The sequence below is a fragment of the Apodemus sylvaticus genome, chromosome X, assembly GCF_947179515.1.
Source record: "Apodemus sylvaticus chromosome X, mApoSyl1.1, whole genome shotgun sequence".
NCBI lineage: Eukaryota > Metazoa > Chordata > Mammalia > Rodentia > Muridae > Apodemus > Apodemus sylvaticus.
Window position 1 is genome coordinate 109,009,162 of NC_067495.1, and position 17,419 is coordinate 109,026,580.

At 41.0% G+C, this 17,419-nt stretch overlaps 1 protein-coding gene across 3 annotated transcripts in view; it reads left to right on the forward strand.

Annotated features, from left to right (window-relative positions):
* The first annotated feature begins 315 nt into the window (after nucleotides 1–315).
* Nucleotides 316–17,419, forward strand: part of Pls3 (plastin 3) — an 87,343-nt gene continuing 70,239 nt past the window's right edge. For 2 of the 3 annotated variants that reach the window (XM_052171233.1, XM_052171230.1), the window contains exon 1: nucleotides 316–425. The gene's annotated coding sequence lies outside the window, so the exon portion shown is untranslated. Of the gene's footprint in view, nucleotides 426–8,619; nucleotides 8,688–17,419 lie in introns of all 3 variants that reach the window. The other variant, XM_052171231.1, reaches the window with a different exon arrangement.

Sequence of the window (17,419 nt, forward strand, 5' to 3'; positions counted from 1 at the left end):
GTTCAAACATGCTCCGAATTTCCCAACTTTACAGTTATTTCAATAATGTTTTTGAAACGTGTATTCCAAGCCAAGCATTGTAGACTTACTTCTAAGTTCTTCCACCAGGTAGGGAATGGAAAAACCGGCTTGCAAACAGAGTTCCAGTCCTATCCCTCCTCAGTGCCCATCCCTGCCAGTGCCTGATCTCTCAGCTCCCCACCCAGTTGATGTGACAGGCTCCTGGCCCAATCCCCTTCCTGGTTCCCAGGCCGCTGGTGAACACCACTAGAGCCAATGGCTGAGGCCGCAGGGCGGAGGGGGCTGGCAAGAGGGGAGGGAGCGCTGGCTTTAGAAGCACAGCTGCAGAGATTCCTAGGGGCAGAAGTTGTCTGAGAGCTTGGTCGGAAGCTGTAGGGCCAGATCAGCGACTCTGCGACTTTTACGTAAGTGCTTTGCAGCTCCGTGGGCGCGAGGGGAGCCGGTTTCCTGGGCGTGGGTAAGACTGGGTCCCGGTGAGAGCATCTCCCGGAACCTCGGCAGGAACGTGCCTTATACTAGGGGGCGGGGGTTGGGCAAAGGGGGAGATCGAAGAAAATTTCATCTGGAGTCTGAGGCTCAGCTCCCAGGCGATCTTCACCACCCTAATGGGTGGGAGCTCCAAATGGTTCCTTATTACCACCCTCTGCCATCACTTTTTCTGCTCTTCGCTGTGACTGCTCTCTAGTTCGTCCTAACTTGTTGCCCACCACAGGCAGAAGGGCTTAAAAGCCAACCCTTACCCAGATTCCATAAGGCAGCGACCACCCCTGAAGTGGAAACCCTAAGCCTAACTTCCCTCTGCCTTCCTTTTCCAGCTACTGCCATTCCTCAATCCATCCCTCCCTCTCTCCCTCCTCAGCCGCTGGCAAATCCCGGAGCCCTCAGCCTAGGTCGCTTCCCGCTAGTTCCAAATTGCCCGCTCTAGGTGTCCCGACGGGTTCCTGAGGACCCCTTGGCTCCCCAAGGGGCGGGACGCAGAGCGGGTGCGGTGGCCCTAACAAGGAGCCTGGCCTCGGCGGCCCACCTTCCGCCCGCTCCGCTCCCCTCCCCAGCCCTTACACGGAGCTTCGGGACTGCGCCGCGACTCCCTATGAGTAAGCAGTTTTTTTTTTTTTTTTTTTTTTTTTTTTTTTCCTTTCGGTGGCAGAAGCTCTCCAGGCTAACCCGGAGGTACCTTTTGGTTCTCTCCCCTAGCAGCGCCCTGGCGGTCAGTTGGTGCCCTGATGGCTCTGGTTGTGCAACTCTGAGCTAGGGAGTAGGGCTGCTGCACCCAGGACCTCTCTGGGATCCCTGGGAGGCTGAGCAGAGATGGTGGCTGGAGTCTGGTTCCCAGACTCAGCTGCACTTGCCCATGTTTACTTTTCTCCTCCCGCTTACTTTCCCGACCTAATAAGAGGCCTGGGGACTCTGACTGCTCCTGTAGTCGCCAGTCCCAAAGTTGCTGCTGCTGCTGCTGCTGCTGCTGCTGCTACTCCACTCGGTCAAGTGCTGGAGGTTCCCAACCTCCGCCTGGCTCCCAGCCTTTGCTTGCTCTGGCTTTGCCGAGTTTACAACCTGAAGCCTCGCTTTTCGTTGGAGCTGTATAACGAACTACACCAGTGGTGCAGGTCTAGCTTGGATTTAAACTGGGGCGCCTACTCATATAGGACCAGACCTGAAGGGTGTTCCCATCCCCTTCCTCGTAGGGGTATTATAGACAGGGTGGGGGAGTTTGGGTGGCTATGGTAGATAGAAGATGTAGGTGAACTTTAAAAACCTGCTGAGCAGTGACCATTTACTCCATTTCAATATCGCACTGGGTTTGGGAGGCTAAAGTTGACTCCTGAGATGCACTTTACTGTGAATTGCAACTTAATGGCCGAGGTCCCACACATTGCAGATTGGCATCACGTGTCTTAAGTCGCTGATGCCCCTAGGGTAATGGTCACATGACCTCTTTTGACTTTAAAACTGGAATGCGACCCGCTGAGGCCCATATTTCCCAAACTACCAAGACAAAAGTGTGGGGTAGGAGGTGGGGGGGGGGGGGCGAGGTGGGGAGGCGATGTGTGTCAGCTTCTTGGATTTGCATGACGGGGGCGGGGGGAGCAGAAAGTGATCTGTTGCTGTAGTTTCAAGCAAAATAAAAACTTAAAAAAATATTAAAAAATTAAAAAGCTGCTTTTAAAACAAAGGCTTCAAATGTGTTTATGGGCTGGTATATATCTGTTTCCCAGAAATTCCATATGCCTTTTCTAAATTTTAAACATCGTTTTAAAATCATCTTCTAAGAAAGCCAATATTTAACTCATGTCGCATTTCATCCCTAAATGGCTAATTTTGAAGCCATATCCCACAGGATAGTGTTTAAAAATAGACCATCCCTACCCTGTAATCTGGCCTATACTATTCTCAATATTGGGCATCTACTTAAAGGTGGTGAACAATCCTTTGTCTAAAATTAACTATCAGGTCTTTGTTGTTTGGAATTAACTGGCCCAGAAACCACACCCAGACCTACTTGATACAAAATTCCCAAAATCGGTTGGGTTTTATGCTATGTAGTGATTTGATTAGAAGATTCTAAAAGGACTTTCCCATATTGTCCTGTAGTGGAAGTTTCACTACTTAGATCAGATATTGTCACGTACGGAAACAGTGTAGAAGAGCCAAGTGTGGTGGTGGCAAGTGCTTGTAATCCCAGCACTTGGGAGGCTCGGGCAGAGGCATCAGCTGTCCAAAGCCAAGAAGGACTACAGGATACCCTGCCTCAAGCAATAAGTGTATGAGTTAAGGAAACAAGGAAATGGAAGAGAAAGAAAAGGAAAGGGAAACACATAGAGGAGTTACCAAGGTCAGGAATTTTAAAGTTTCACTACTTGCAAACACAGGCTCAGTTTACACATATTAGCTCTTAAAATCAAGTACTGCAGACCCTACAAAAGGGAAATGAGGCTTAGGGGTTGAGGACCCTTTGGAGAAGGTTCACATGATAAAGACACTTGGTATCAGTCCTGACTACCTAAGTCCAACCCTCTGGGCCTATTGGATAGCAGAGAACTAGTTCCTGCAATCTGTCCTCTAACCTTTACACAGCAATTCTTAGCACACTTTATGTGTGTATATACTTCACACACACATACACACACACACACACACACACACACACACACACACACACACACGCACGCACGCACGAGCACACTCTATATTTTTTTTTAAAGTAACTGGGAATATTTTAAAGATTTTTGCTTGGCATCTTTCCTCCTAGCCTTTTTTATTTCAGTAACCTCTGAATACCTTCTGCACTCCATTTTCATCTGTGCATAAGATTCTGAGCCTGAAACCACACATATCTGAAAGTAGACCTTTCTGATGTGCAGGCTAGCCTGTTGCACAGATTAGCTAGCAATGGATTGAAACTGTACCTGAACTCCTCGAGAAGAGACCCCTAGTGGAAGTAAGGTGACAGTATAATTTGAGACTGAATTTCTAGTAAAGGTTTAACTTCCAAAAAAAAAAAAAATATCATTGCAGCTCAGCACTGTGTACCTGAGTAGACAGTAATAGCCATCGTTAATTTCCTAGCTTTAAACGATGTTTAGATAGATATATAAATTATACTAGCTGGGTGAAGATCAACAACATCTATATGATTGTTTTTGTTATTCTGTCAAGCCAAAATTATTTCAAAATAAAAATGTTTTAAAGCCCGTCATAGTAAATTACATCTCTCATTCCAGCATTTAAGTGGCAGATGTAGGGGAATCAGGAATTCTAGGACATCCTTAGCTAGCCTTGCTTCAATGAGAGCCTCTCTCCATAAGGAAAGAAGAAAAATGTTTTTAAATAATTATTTTTTTTTAGTTACATTCATGGTTTTCTTTTTAATCATTATTTAATTTTTTCATACAATAGAATTTGATCATATATTTCTCTCCCCATCCTAAATCCTCCCAAATCCTATTCATCCAACTTTATGTTTTTTCTCTCTCTCTTTCTCAAAACAAAATGAAAATCAAAGAAACAAAAACCAATTCAGACAAAACATCCCAGGGTCATGAGCCTGGGAGGTGCTCAGTGAGTAAAGGTGCACATATATCACCAAGCCCAAGAAGCTGAATTTGATCCTTGCAGCACATAATAGAAGTTGAGAACTGACTCCTGACATTTGTCCTCTGACCCCCCACACATGACATGGCAGGATGTCCTGCCCACTAACCAGAATTACCACTACTTTCTGGTCCATAGCACTTCTTGGCATGCCCATACACTTAAAACAAATCTCATTGCTGGCCTGCAACTTAGAGGTATTATCTAATTAACCCAGATTTTTTATTGAAATTGGAGGATTGTGAATCTATTTTTCTATTTCTTTTTTTTTCTTTATCTTCTTGTTTTGGTTTGGATTTGGTTTTTGTGAGACAGGGTTTCTCTGTGTAACAAGCTCTTGCACTCATGTACTCACTCTGTAGACCAGGCTGGCCTCAAACTCAAAGACATCCACCTGCCTCTGCCTCCTGAGTGCTGAGATTAAAGACATGTGCTACCTGTAACTTAATTTCTACCCTTAGACCTAGCCACTTGGCAAGCAAGCTAAGTTATGTTTTGCTTCTATTATAATACCTTAAATGACATTGAAGTCTAAAATGTCTAGTCTCTTTGATGATCTTCAGAGTCTAATTGCTAAGATGTGACTAGGTTTGTGACATTTGGAGTAGAATTAGTAATATTTTGAAGGCAATAAGTCTCTTCTACAAACAAAAAAGTTTATACCTGTATTAAACTTGAAAACAACTATTATGGCAGAATGTTACGATTCAGTATACTATCAGAAACCCATGAAATTTTCCTCCCAGGCAAGTAGTATGATTGCTGTCATGGAGGGCGGGGGCAACTTGGCCGTGTTGCTTGAACACACAAAGGAAGAAAGTCCATGTCTAACTCCGTGTTCTGTTTAAGGTGTCATTCCTATATGGCTTTTCACATTTCTTGATCTCATATTCTTACCATATATTACAATGGCAGTGATTTGTATTTGTATTCAGTCTAGTATACTCTGGGTGATAACTATATATACTAAAACATTTGTTGTTGTAACTGATTCTAGAAGTAATGGTATGAAATCAGATTTGAAAATGAACATCTATCAATATACAAGAGTTTGAATATCTGTGTTTTAGAATTATTTTGTACTTGTTAGTATGTCAGCTTTCTTTGGGGGGGGGTTGGTGGAAAATGATCTAAAGGAGACAAACTGTTCTGTAAAACGTAAGCCTAAGATTAGAACTTTCAAAGCTGGGTCACGTTTTGAGTCTGTGTTCTTATTCTAGGGAGTGGTGTGCCATATACTGTAAGCTTAATGCTTACAGCTTTTTGGAAGCATTGTTGTGACTGCTTTCAGTGTGGAGTCCTTTGTTTAAAGTTGTGGCAACTATCTAATATTTACGTGAAAACCCCCACCCTACATGTGTATGCCTCTGTGTGTACCTTACATAAAGTATCTTTCTTAATGACCTACCTCCTTTTTTTTTTTTAAGACAGAGATTCTAACTGAACCTGGAGCTTGTCCATTTGGCTAGACTGACTGGCCGGTGAGCCCTAGGGACCCTCCTGTCTGCACCTCCTCAGTGCTGCCTGTCAGTTCAAGCACATGTTACCTCATCTGTCTTTTGTACTTATATTCTGAGGAATCTAAACTTGGCCCTCATGCCTGCACAGCAAGCACTTCACTGCTGAACCATCCCCCCAGACTGTAAATACCATTCTTAAGAGCCAATGTCATAATACATGGGCCAATTTATTTTAGTTATCGAGGGGAGGCCGTTTCAAAAGATTCACAGCTAAATTCAGTAGGATTGAACTTTGTCATATCCTTACCACTTGAAAGTAAAATTTGAGCCAGGATTGTTCTAGGGATGAAGAAATGTTCTATTTAATAGAAAAATACTGAGAGAGAAGAGGATGTGGTGTCAAGGGCCTGTAATCCCAACATATCAGATGTCAGTGCATAGAATGGGTTCTAGACTAACCTTAGTAGCATGGGATCTTATCTCATAAAACAAAACAACAAAATGTGGAAGGGCAAGTATATTGGACATAGACTCATAATAACTGCCAATGAGCCAGAATTTCATCTTGAGAAACTTACATGAAATTGTTACACTGCTAAATAACATTTAGTCCGTATATGTAATAGACACCAAGCATTTTCTCAATTTTGAAAAGTGGAGTAGTTCCATGATTTCAGTTGGCTGGTATTGCTTTTTGAATATGGCTGCAATCTGGCTATTCTCACTTTCGTTTCTTACTGGGTTTTTAAATGTATATGGGTGTTTTGCTTGCAAGTTTGTCTATGTATCACTTGTGGTACCTAGTGCCCATTGGAGGCCAGATGAGGATGCCAAATCCCCAAAGAAATCTGGAGGTACAGTTGTGAGCTGCATTTTGGGTGCTGAGAATCAAACCCAGGTCCTCTAGAAGCCCAGCCAGTGCTCTTACCCACATGAGCCATCCCTCCAGGCCCCGTTCTCAGTTGTATTATCATTTAACTTCGTTTTATACTTACAAGGCTAGAGAGGGATATTAGCACCTCCCTCATGCCGGGCAAACCCTCTACTACTGATCTATATGCTGGGCCCACATGTTGCTTTTTACTTTCAGTCAGAGTTCAGCATGACACCCAGACTAGCTGTAAACTCACTTTGTAGACCGGAGCCGGCCTTTGAACTTATAATCCTCCTGCCTCAACCTCTCAGGGATCCTGGATTATAGACTTGAACCCACCAGGCCTGGCTACAAACCGATTTTATAATATGAGAAACTTAAATTTTCCTAAAGCTTAGAAATGTGATTGAGATAAATGTTGTGTTGCTGATTCAAAATGATGGGTGGTGTGGGATCTCTGTTCTTTGGTTTCTCCCCTGTCTGGACAGATAGGCCCTTTTCAGTGAATCACTGTTGTACTCATAGCTGGAGTTTGTTTGATTTTCAAGGCATCTGCTTTTAATCTATGCATTTCACAGGCATGCTGAAAGGATAAGTGGGCTCTGTGAAAGCTCGGCTCTTCAGCAGACAGGTGCTATATAAATCCAGCATACTGTAGCTGTATTTCCTAACTCTGCCAGGGCTTTAACAGGCCTTTTCAGAAGACTGGGATATACTTCAATGGAAGAACATTTGCTTTGCTTGCATGAGGTTCTAGGTTCAATCCTCAGAGTCACATACACACACACACACACATGCACTGGCAGTTATTGTAGTTCTTACTTCAAATATTATTCAGAATAGCATCATAATGTCATCAATTGATTATTTTTTCCTTGTTACTAAATAAAAAGTTTATTTTTTTTCCTTATTGGTTGTCAATACAGAGTCTGTTCTCTTCTTCTATTAGCTTCTTCTTTTAAATTGTTCATTAATATACACATTAATATACACACATTTACTTCCAAAATGTTTTTTCCCAAACAGTTTGTTATGGTTTCTTTTTCTATACCTCCCTTCTCCCCTTCCCCCTCCCCTTGTACCCTTCCCCACCCTCCTGCCTGCTTTCAGCTCACATGGGCCAGATTGCTTCGTCTTCCTCCACACCTCTTGACAGTTGTAGTTTCATTGCCTGGGCCCACACTCACATTTGCCTGTTCGCATACATGTAAACATTATATGCTAGGATGCACACATGAAAGAATGTGATTTTTGCCTGAATCTCAGCCACCTCACTTAAAATAATGCTTTCCAGATTCATTCATTTTCCTGCAAATGTCCTTTTTCTTTATGGCTGAATAAAATTACCCACTGGGTTTGTATTACATTTTCTTTATCCATTTATCTGTTGATGGATATCTAGGCCTATTCCATTTCCTTGCTGTTATGAATTGAGAGCAGCAATAAAAATAGATAAGTAAGTATCTCTGAGGTAGCGTAGAGCCCTTATGGTATATGCCAAGAATGGTAGCTGAGTCATCTGGTAGTTCGGATTTAATATAATTTTTATATTTATTTATTCTGTATGCACATGTGTCATGGTGCACCCAGAGGTCAGAGGACAACCTGCAGAAGGAGTTTTGTTTTTTTGTTTTTTGTTTTTTTTTAATCATGTGGGTCTCAGAAATTGTATTCAGCCTTTACCTGCTGAGCCGTCTTGCCAAAAGTTTGTGAGAATGGGCGATTTTCACTGTGAAAAAAATCATTCTTTTTGAGACAGGGTTTCTCTGTGTAGCCCTGGCTGTCCTGGAACTCACTTTGTAGACCAGGCTGGCCTCGAACTCAGAAGAAATCCGCCTTCCTCTGCCTCCCAAGTGCTGGGATTAAAGGCGTGCACCACCACTGCCGGGCTGAAAAATCATTTTTTCATTTTTAAGTTGTGTCCTCTTACTTTTACTATGTGCAATTTAAAATATTCACTAGGAAAAGCATTCTGTGTAATCCTGTAACTTATGCATAGAAAATAGAAGGTCAATTATCTTAAGTTATGATACATGAATTGAAAAATGAATACATAAACCCATTATGATTTTATGTAAACATAGAAAGTCCTTATGTTGTATAAAATGCAGTAGATAGTCAGCCACTGTCTCTATTTCTAGCTGAGTTCATGTTCTACACTCTCCTTGCCAGGGCTACACAGAGCTACTGTCTTGACCCGCCCCCACCAAGAAAGGAAGGAAGGAAAGAAGGAAGAGAGGGTAAGGGGGGGAGGGAGGGAAGGAGAGGGGGTATTGGGGAGTCTGAAGAGATGGCTCATTAGTTAAGGAGTGCTGCTTTATGCTCTTACTGAGGACTTGCCTTCCCTCCAGCACCCATAAAGGGTGGCCCACAGCCACCTGTAACTCCCAATTCCAAGAATACAGCACTTTATTTTGGTTTTTGTGGGTAATTACACACACACACACACACACACACACACTCACACAAACACACTTGTACATCTAATTGAAAGTTTAAAATAAGTTTAAAAATGGAAACTATTGTGGGGTTTTTTTCTATTTTCAGTGTGTGTGTGTGTGTGTGTGTGTGTAGATCAGAGGACAACTTGCAGGAATCATGTTCTCCTTCTACTATGCAGTGCCCCAGTGGCAGCAAGCATTCTTTTTTTTTTTTTTTTTTAAGATTTATTTATTTTATTTATGAGTACACTGTAGCTGTCTTCAGACACACCAGAAGAGGGCATCAGATCCCATTACAGATGGTTGTGAGCCACCATGTGGGTGCTGGGATTTGAACTCAGGACCTCTGGAAGAGCAGTGAGTGCTCTTAACCACTGAGCCATCTCTCCAGCCCCGGCAGCAAGCATTCTTAACCACTGACCCATGTCACTAGTTCTTGTTTGTATTGTTTAATGCGATTATGAAAATACTGTTTTCTGTTGATTTTCTGTGTGACTATGATGATTTAAGCAAAGGTATAGGTTAAAGGGATTGCTTTGCTTAGCTCAGAAACCTGTTTATCATTGAATTCATCCTTTTATGAGGATTTGCTATTCAACAGTCTAAAAAGAACTTCTGTTCAAAGGAAAATTGGAAACATGGCTCCTAATAAGTTAAATATAACAAATATAGCTTAAACAAGAGTGAAAGGTAAGAGTCAGTGTTAATGCCCAGTTTAATATATGGGAGAAGAGGCTTCAAGTTTTCTTGTTTTTCACAGTAATAGAAATATTAATGGCAAAATATTTACATTAGAGAAAAACAGCATGGGCAAAATAAATTAGTGAAAACTAAACTTGAAGAAGGCAGAGGATTAGAAGTTAAATCAGTATATTTCCTTTTAAAAATATTAGTGTGTGCTTGTGTTTGTTCATAGGCAGAGAGCAGAGGGTCCCTTTCAAGGAGTCGGCTCCCTCCTTCCTTCCACTGTCCATTCGGGAGTCGACTCCCTCCTTCCTTCCACTGTCCATTCTGGCTCCAGGTCAACATGACTGCTGTAAGCCCATAGCTCACAAATCCTTTGTATGGACCCTAAATCAATTTCTTTTCCAATGTAAAACTGATAAACGTATAACATTAAACTTAAATTTGTTATTGTTTTCACTCGGGTAGACGTTTTCAAATGCAAAACCCAGCAAATGAAAGCTATTGAAAATTCAAAAAATATTTTAAGCAGGCTGAACATAGTGGTGTATGGCTTCAATCCCAGCACATGGGACACAGAGGTAGGCAGATAGATCTCTGTGAGTTCAAGGCTCGCCTGGTCTACAGAGTAAGTTCCAGGACAGCCATGTTTATTTGGAAAGACTGTGTTTCTAAATAAATAAACAAAAAGCAAGAAACAAGAGACAGTTTGCTAGGTTTCTTGGGCTGGACTTTAAATTTTGATCCTACCGCTTCAGCCTCTGGAGTAGCTAGAATTAAAAGCATGAGATACCAGACTTGGCTAACTAATTTATTTTAATATTTATCCTATCGTAATTTTAAAATACAACCAATTTAGCACAATAGAGCTTTTAAAACGTTCTTTAGATTACACGCTCAAACATACAAGTCAGCTTATGCATTTTTTAATCTAAATGTTTAAGTAATCCAGCTTCTTTTAGCTCCCAGATGAAAAGCATGTCATATAGATGCTAAAGGCAAGTGAATGGAAACCTTCCCAATTTAGAGCTCTGTATAAAGATGAAGGGAGTTTGGTATATCTGGTACCTTAAGTATATATGTATTGGGGGGGGGGATATAATTCAGCTGGTAGAATACTTGCCTAGCATACAGTAGGTCCTAGGTGTGGTTCTCAGTATGACAAAGCCAAACCATAGTAGCACGAGTATGGCAGTCAGCAGAATGAGGGGGCACTCACAGGGCAGAATAAGGAGGGCCAGAAGCTCAAGATTAAGTTTGAAGCTAGCCTGGAATACATGTCTCTTCAAAAAGGCCTATAGGCCACTAATGAATAGATAGAAACATGTGCAGGTGCCCTGTGTAGATGACTAGAGCCCACAGAGGTCAAAAGAGGACTCTGGTTTCTCTGGAACTGGACTTATTGCTAGTTGTAAGCTGCCACATGGGTGCCAGGAACCAAACCCGGGTTGTTTGCAAGAGCAGCCAGTGCTCTTAACTACTGAACCATCTCTCCAGCCCCATCATTTAATGAAAGTAATGAAGACTTTTGTACTGGGGTTACAAAGAAGATAGAAGATAACTCCTGCAATGTAGGAGAAGAAAGGGACACAAAGGTAGTATTGGTTTTTATAGAATCTACGAATCTTTGTTATAGTTATTTATTAATTAGTGTATGTGCATATGCAAGTGCACCTGCATGTAACATCAGGACAACATGTGTGGAAACTGGTTCTTGCCTCTCACGTTATTGAGAAAGTGTCTTGCTACTGCAGCACTGCATCTTCCATCCAGTCTGGGTGATGCTAGGGTGATTCTCCTCTCCTCTTCCCATTTCCATGTAGAAGTGATGTACTTATGGATGCCCATCACCACATATGGCTTTTTAAGTTGGTTCTAGGATTGAACTTGGGTCAATCCTTTCATGACTATCACTTGTTGGCCCATCTCCCAACTCTGAAATACATATGTCATGGAGAAATGAATTTAAATTCTGTCTTTTTTAAACATAAAATAATTTCTAAATTTAAACTCTGTATGGACAAAGACATTCACTTATATCCCAGTATAATCAAATCTAAACTAAGAACAAATCACATTTAAACATTGTTATTTCTTTGCAATAATTATTACATCCTAAAAAAAAAGAGCCCACTATGAGTTAATTTTACTTAAATAGAACATTGTTCAGCCTATAAATGAAGGTCAGCAGACACCAGTGTCTTGGAATAAAATAGCCCTTTGGCTAGAAAATGTGCCACACCCAATTTTGTTTTTACAAAAATAAAATTCTTTCCAGCTTCACTAAATTGGAGATGCTGTGTACGACAGTAGCAGTTGGCTCTGCAACTTTAGAACTATCCAAGTATCCCTGTGTACAGAAGCCCTTAGAAAAGCTGACTTGCCCAGGCAGTTCTCGGACCTTCTGCAGTTCCTGTTCGCTTAGGTTTTTTGTTTTTTGTTTTTGTTTTTGTTTTTGTTTTTGTTTTGTTTTTTTGTTTTTTTTTTGTTTTTTTTGTTTTTGTTTTTGTTTGGTTTGGTTTGATTTTTTGGTTGTTTTGGATTTGGTTTTTTGAGACAGGATTTCTCTGTGTAGCCCTGGCTGTCCTGGAACTCACTCTGTAGACCAGGCTGGCTTCGAACTCTGAAATCCGCCTGCCTCTGCCTCCCAGAGTGCTGGGATTACAGGCGTGTGCCACCACTGCCTGGCCTCACTTAGGTTTTATCTGAACTGTGTATAAACTACAAGTAACTCATACAGTTTATGGCTTTCATTTCCTAAGTTGTGCTTCCATGATTTTCACAGACCTTAAATTGGGTAGGAGAACCTGGGATTTCGGGTCTGACAGTCGCTCCTTCTGGAATCAGGGGATCAAAGTCATGCATATGGCATTCTTGAAAGGCAGTGAGAAATGTTTGCCACTGGATGAACTACCACAAGCAGGGATTGAGCAAATAAACTCAGGAGGAAAATCTCTTTTCTGGTTCCATCATAGTAGCCTGACACACAGCAGGACCCATTTACAGCATTTCCTCTCTATTCAAAGGAAATGGGTTTCTAGAACTCTCCCAGGATGCAGAAGCCCCCTCATAGGAAATAAAGTGGTCTTTGCATATAGTCTATGCACATTCTTCATGCTTTTTGTGCGTAGAGGTGAATACCAAATCAAAAGCCTCTCACATTCTAAACTTACCACTGAGTTATACTCACAGCACTCTCCTACATAGAATATTAAATCACCCCTAGGTTATGCAGTACCTCATAGAATATGAAAGCTTACCTATATTGCTTACAGAATGAGGACAAGAAAAGATTCTATACAAATCCATTACAAACATGGGTCTTTCTAAATGTTTTCCACCTGGTGTTTCTTGAAACCAAATGGGACATATAGATATAGAGGACCCACTGAAATGGGGAAAAAGGAATGACTTGAACTGTCTTGCTTATCTGCATGAAGCTGGGGTCTGGAGATAGGGCTCAGTGGTTTGTACTAGGCGTAAGTAAGGTCATAGATTTGATCCCCAGCAGAAAGGGGGGCGCAGGGAAGGGGGAGAGAGGATGAAGTAAAAGAAAGAAGGAGAGTAATAATGTAAAGGTGGTGTGAGGAACAATCAAATTGAAACCCAAATTAGCAGGCCATTGATTTATGATACCTGGACTTCATGCGAAGACAATAATCACTTGGTGTCCTTGCTTTTGTTTACTTTTTAACTATTTTATTTACTTACTAGAACTTTTATTAGCATAAGTTCATTGTACATCTTGAAAGAATTCATGAAATTTTCATGCAAATATATAATGTACTTTGACCATATTTACTCCATTACTCTCTCTTCTCCTAGGCCTCCTGGCCTTCCTCAGTTTTATTTACTCTTTCCAAATCATCTTTGAGATTCACATCCTATGTATGTGGCATGTGCTGGTGTTTCATGTGTAAAGATTCTGCATGTGAAAGAAAACTCAGAATATCTGTTCTTTTGAATGTGGCTTATTTTGTTCGGTATGATCCCTAGTTTCATAATTTTTCCTGTAAGTGACGCAATTTTTTTCAACTTTGTGGCTGGACATTGTTGACAGAACTAGAAAGAAAAAGTCCTAAAATTCATATGAAAATGCAAGACACCATGTGTTTCCAAAGCAGTGCTAAGCAGAAAGAACTGTGCTGGAAGGTATCAAAATTACTTGACCTCAAATTGTACTACAAAGTTCTACTGGCAATAAACAAAACAAAACAAAAGCCAACAGACTTGTAGACCAAAGATATAGAGTGGGGACCTATGAATCAACACAGACAGCTGTGATCACATAATATTGGACAGAAGTGATAAAAAGTACACACTAGAAAAAAATCCTATTCGGCAAATTGTGAGTGACATTAGATCCACACCTTTCGCCCACCCAAAAAAAAATAGATTCAGAATCGGTCAAAAAACAAACAAACAAACAAAAAAAACTACTTTTTAAATCTTTCCGCCTCAGGCTTCTCAGTGCTGGAATTGCAGGAATTTTATCAGCATATCTGGTTTTGGCTATCTCTAAGGATTGATTATGAGTGAATGTTATGTATGTGCTTTGTTTTCCTTGTTTTTGGAGATAAAGTCTCTCTCTATGTAAAGCCTTGCTGGCCTGGAATTTGCTCTACTGCCTTGCCTCTACTTGACAATTTAGGTTCCTGCATGCTGAGAGTGTAAGCATGTTCCATCACCTCCAACTGTGAATAGCATCTCCTTTCTTTTTTTAGATTTATTTATTTAATGTGTGAGTGTGTTTACTGCATGTACCTATGTACACCGTGTGTGTCTCTGGGTAACTATGTAAGTCAGAAGAGGGCGTCAGATTCCTTGGAAGTAGAGTTAGAGAGGGTTTGTTTAGATGCTGCCCAAAATGGGCGCTGGTAACCAAAACCAAGTCCTCGGCAAGAAAAAGTGCTCTTAACTTCTGAGCCATCTCTCTTATACCCCAGTATGGATGACATTTTCACGCTAAGAACTGCTGAACTTTAAAATCAAAGTGGAAGCTGTGACATGTTCATATTTTCCCATTGTAGGAGCTTTGTTGAAAAACTGCACGCACATGCCCATACTATCTTCTACAAGTATACACTTCAACACATTTTAATCCATCTCTTATTATGTGTATGATTACACTCCATGTTCTTCTTTTAAGATTTATTTATTTTAATTTATGCATATGAGTGCTTTGCTCTCATGTATGTCTGTGTCACATGCATGTCAGGTCCCCACAGGGATCAGATGAGGGTGTTGGATCCCCTAGAACCAGAATTAGGTACAATTGTGAGATGCCATATTACTGCTGGGAATTAAACCTTCATACTCTGTAAAAACAAGTGCTTGTAACTGCTAAGCCAGTTCCCCATTTTCAAACAGTTCATTTTCAAATATTTGTTTATTCACTCAGAAATACTGGACTACCTACCCATAATCTTCCCACCCTGCTAACCCTAAGTGACTACGAATCTACTTTGCATCTCCATAAATTTCCCTATTCTGGACTTTAGTGTGAATTAAAAGGTATGACGTATGATCCTTTCGAATCTGACTTCTACTTGGCATAGTGCTTTAAAAGCTCTCGTGCGTTCTGACATCATTGAATTTTTATGCACTACCAACATTTAGGTTGTGTGGATATGTCCACCATTCGCTCATTGGTGGTCATGTGAATTGTCTCTACATTATGGCTATTATAAACAGTGGAACACATCAGTATTAAACGTTTAACCACAGGCAAGATAATGAGTTAAAGATTTTACTGACAAGATTGTCTCATTCATTTCACCTCTTCTGTTAATGAGAATCCCAGCTTGGACTGATTTTGGCTGTTGTTTTCTTGGTGCGACTACCCACTGATTTATCCTTGAGTTACTCCAGTAAAATTTTCCTTTTCCTTGAGTAATGCAAAGTACATACATGATTTTAGTTGTGTTTGGGTGCGGTTAGCCAGGCTTTGAACATTTATCTTTCTGTCTCAGCCCCTGAAGTAGTGGGGATTCCAAGCCTGTGCTTTCAGTCCTTTAAAACAAACTGTATTCTAGACTTTTAGAATGTTCACTTAAATATGTGTTATCATTGTTTGGTTTGTGAGATGGCCCCAATATGCAGATAAGGCTGCCCTCAAACTCTAGACCTTTCTGCTTCACCTTCCCAGTAACTGGGAATAGAGGCACACCACCACACCCAGCTGCATATTTGTTCTATTACATTCTTGACCGCTGTAGAGCAAAGATAAGCAGTGCCTAGGAATGCAGAAGTAAATAGTAAATACTCAAAAACAATGGTTATGGTTAACCTAAACAATTACTGAATGCATTTATTTTTCAAACGTGTTCACATAGAACAAATTTCAAACATTACAAAGGGCCATAATATATAAAAAGATCCTTCCTATCGAATGACATTTGCAGAAGACATTTGTGCTTTGTGGTTAGGAAGTACAATGGTACAATGACTCTGATGGTGTTTTAGGAGTGAATATGAGAACAGGATACCTATCAGCACTTTCTGGTTAGAATGTCTCAGGTTCGCCCATATAGCATTAGATGAAAGTAGATGATGACAAAGTGAGATGGGCCACACCTATAATTCCAGCTTTTAGGAGCCGAGGCAGGAGGATTGTGACAATTTTGAGGTCAAACTGGGCTATTAGGAGATCCTATCTCAAGAACTTTTAAAGGGATTACGAAAAGAACTGCTGGTCCCTAAAATAATATTTTGCTCTAGCATTCTGGATTCAACTGTAAGACAATTTCCTGGGAAAGAGTCCTTAAAGATTGTGATAAAGATGCTGAAGTGTAGCCCCTCACAGTTGATGGCCTCTGGTGGGAGCTAGGTTGGGGAAGGACAAAATTATCTTTTAGGGGCTGGCCACTGGGAGTTCGACTGTGTTCCAGTGTGGTTATGGGCAACACAAATTGGACTTGGTGTATTTGTGCAGGGGTGGGGAGGCTGGGGAATAGCAAGGGTGAGAGGGTACCTGGGAGGAATGGGATGTGTGACCAGTGTGCATTTGTGTGAAATGCCCAAGTACTTAACTAAAAATATGTTGGAGAAAGAAAAATAAACGTAATGGGTCCCAGCTTCTTGCTCCTCTGGACACTGAAAAATATGAAGGCCCTTGAGGAAAGGAGGGGTTTCACTGTGCAAAGAAGGCTGGAAGTCAGCACCATTTCCTGGAGACCCACTTTGAATGCCCTATATAATTACTTAATTCTTGTAACATGTCTTTGTTAATTGTCAACAATGTGCCTGCTACACCAAGATTAATCAAACAATACACCATTTGAGCTTGGAGTCCAGTCCAGACATTTCTATTACAAGGGAGTGAATGGAGGTCTGATTGTGAGTAACCTAGGCATACAGTGGTTAAGGCAGAGGAGCACAGTTTATCATGGGAGATCTGGATTTTAGCAGTAGACCTACTCCGTCACTGTTCTCTGTCCATTTCAATACCACATACATAGTCCACACTGTCTAATAGCACTGTCTCTTCCATCCTGTGTCAGTTTATACTAACTGCCATTTTCTTTCGGATGCTAACCGAATGGCAGGTGCTATGCCTTGTGTTCAAACTGCTGTGAACTCACTGGAATTCCTCCACTTATCATGAAAGCAGCTTGGGTCCTACAGTTCATCCATAGTTAATAGAAATGCATTAGTAATAGACACTGAGTAGGGAACTCTTTTTCTGTGTTCTATCTTTAGTCGATTGTTCTCAGTGTACTAACAAGCACATATTCATAATCCTACATTGTTAATGCATTCCAAAAGGTTGGAAAACACTAATTCAATATATTGCAAGTATATCATAGGGTTTTTAATCACTCATGGTTTCTACTAAATTATAGAAT